Source organism: Pongo pygmaeus, chromosome 4 (genome assembly GCF_028885625.2).
Source record: "Pongo pygmaeus isolate AG05252 chromosome 4, NHGRI_mPonPyg2-v2.0_pri, whole genome shotgun sequence".
Taxonomy (NCBI): domain Eukaryota; kingdom Metazoa; phylum Chordata; class Mammalia; order Primates; family Hominidae; genus Pongo; species Pongo pygmaeus.
In genome coordinates this window covers 113,760,659-113,763,066 of record NC_072377.2, presented here as the reverse complement: position 1 = coordinate 113,763,066, position 2,408 = coordinate 113,760,659, and the positions used below count along the sequence as shown (strand labels likewise).

General features: G+C 46.5%; 1 pseudogene; it reads right to left on the bottom strand.

Moving 5' to 3' along the window:
* Positions 1-236: 236 nt before the first annotated feature.
* LOC129037433 (keratin, type I cytoskeletal 18-like) lies at positions 237-1,495 on the bottom strand (annotated as a pseudogene).
* Positions 1,496-2,408: the final 913 nt, after the last annotated feature.

Here is a 2,408-nt window from a genome sequence, read left to right as displayed (position 1 = left end):
GGACCTAATGGTATCAACAAGTGGTACACTTGTTACAACTGATGAACTTACATTGACTCATCATTATCACCCAAAATCCATAGTTCACATTACAGTTCACTCTTGGTGTTGCACATTCTAAGACAGTCTTTGGACAAATGAACAATGACATATATCTACCATCACGGTATATTTTTTTGACCTCTGAACTTTTTATTGGCCTCTTGCTCCCCAAAGGGTACCCTGCTTCTGCTGGCTTAATGTCTCAGAACTTTGGTGTCGTTGGTCTCAGACACCACTCTGCCATCCACTATACAGCGGGTAGTGGTGTTTGGATGGTTTCCAAGGATTTGCTGCTGTCCAGGGCATCACCAAGACTGAAGTCCTCACCATTTTCCAGCAGGCAGCGGTAGGTAGCGATCTCAGCCTCCAGCTTGACGTTGACGTTCAGCAGGGCCTGGTACTCCTGGCCCTGGCACTGTCCCTCTGCCCGGGTCTGTGCCAGCTCTAACTCCAGGTGCAGCAAAATCCCATTGAGCTTCTCCATCTGCAGGGTGTAGTGGGCCTTCACCTCCCTCAGGCTGTTCTCCAAGCTGGCCTTCAGATTTCTTACGGAGTCCAGGTCAATCTCCAAGGACTGGACTGTACATCTCAGCTCCAGGAGCGTCATCTCAGTAGCTCCAACCTTGGCGGACTGCATGGTGACCACTGTGGTGCTCTCCTCAATCTGCTGAGACTGATACTTGTCCAGGTCCTCTCGGTTCTTCCGAGCCAGCTCGTCATATTGGGCCCAGATGTCTGCCACGATCTTGGCAGGGTCCTGAGATTTGGGAGCATCTACCTCCACGGTCAACCCAGAGTTGGCAATCTGGGCTTGTAGGCCTTTTACTTCTTCTTCATGGTTCTTCTTCATGAAGAGCAGCTCCTCATTCAGAGCCTCGATCTCTGTCTCCAGCTGCAGCTGAGTGACATTGGTGTCATCAATGACCTTGTGGAGCCCATGGATGTTGCTTTCCACAGACTGGCGCATGGCCAGCTGTGTCTCATACTTGACTCTAAAGTCAGCAGCAGCAAGACAGTCATTGTTGATCTGCAGAACGATGTGGGCATTGTCCACAGTATTTGCAAAGATCTGAGCCCTCAGGTCCTCGATGGTCTTGAAGTAATGGCTCCAATCTCTGACCTGGGATTCCTTCTTCTCCAGGTGCTCCCAGATTTTGCTCTCCAGCTTCCAGTTCTCAGTCTCCAGGCTCCTCACTCTGCCCAGGTAGGTCGTTCAGGCTTTGCAGGGTCTCCTCGTTCTAGATGCCTCCCATTCCTGCCAGGCTCCCGGGCCCCATGCCGTCATGTCCTGGAAGCTGGTGGAGCGGGACACGCAGATCCGGGAACCAGAGCCCCCGGCTCCTGCATAGACGCTGGCTGCACTGCTGACTGGCAGGGCACCGTAGCTGGGTGCCAGGACAGAGCCCTGGGACTGGTAATTGGTGGAGAAGGTGGAGCGAGTGGTGAAGCTCATGCTGTCCAGGGAGGAGAGCGAGAGGACAAGACTCGGGCTTTACCGATGACATAATCATATATTTTTATCACCCTAAAAATTCTCTGTGACCTGCCTATTCATTCTCCCACTCCCAACCCCAACTTTTGGCAACAAGTGATCTTTCTACTGGTTCCATAATTGCGCCTTTTCCAGAATGTCATAGAGTTGGAATCGTATAGTAACGTAGCCTTTTCTGATTGACGTCTTTCACTTAATAATATGCATTTAAGTTTTCCTTATGTGTTTTTGTGGCATGGTAGCTTATTTTCTACTGCCAAATAATATTCCACTGTGTGGATTTACCACAGTTTATGTATTCATTCGCCTCTGAAGGAGGTCTTGATTGCTTCCAGGTTTTGACAATTACGAATAAACTTGCTAGAAACATCTATGTGCAGGTTTTTGTGTGGACATAAGTTTTCAACTCCTTGTAGACACCAAAGAGCATGATTGTTGGTTCATATGGTAAATGTTTAATTTTGTAAGAAACTACCAAACATGTTGATAATGGAGGAGGCTATGCATGTGAGAGGCAGGGAGTATGTGGGAAATCTCTGTATATTCTGCTCGGTTTTGCTGGGAACCTAAAACAACTGCTCTACAAACATAAAGTCTGTAAAATAAATAAATAAATGAACATATATATGTATATAAACATATATATATAAAAACACACAGACACACAGACACACACACATACACACACACTATAGGAGAGGCAAATTTTATCCCTACACTCTTAGAGTTTTTTTGGCTAGGCCTGAGAATTAAACTGACATAGACAAATTAGTAGGAGAAAAGCATAGAAATTTATTTAATGTTTTACATGATACTTAAGGAAATGAAGGCCCAAAGAAGTTACAAATTCTAAGTGCTTTTATATTAGGTTCCA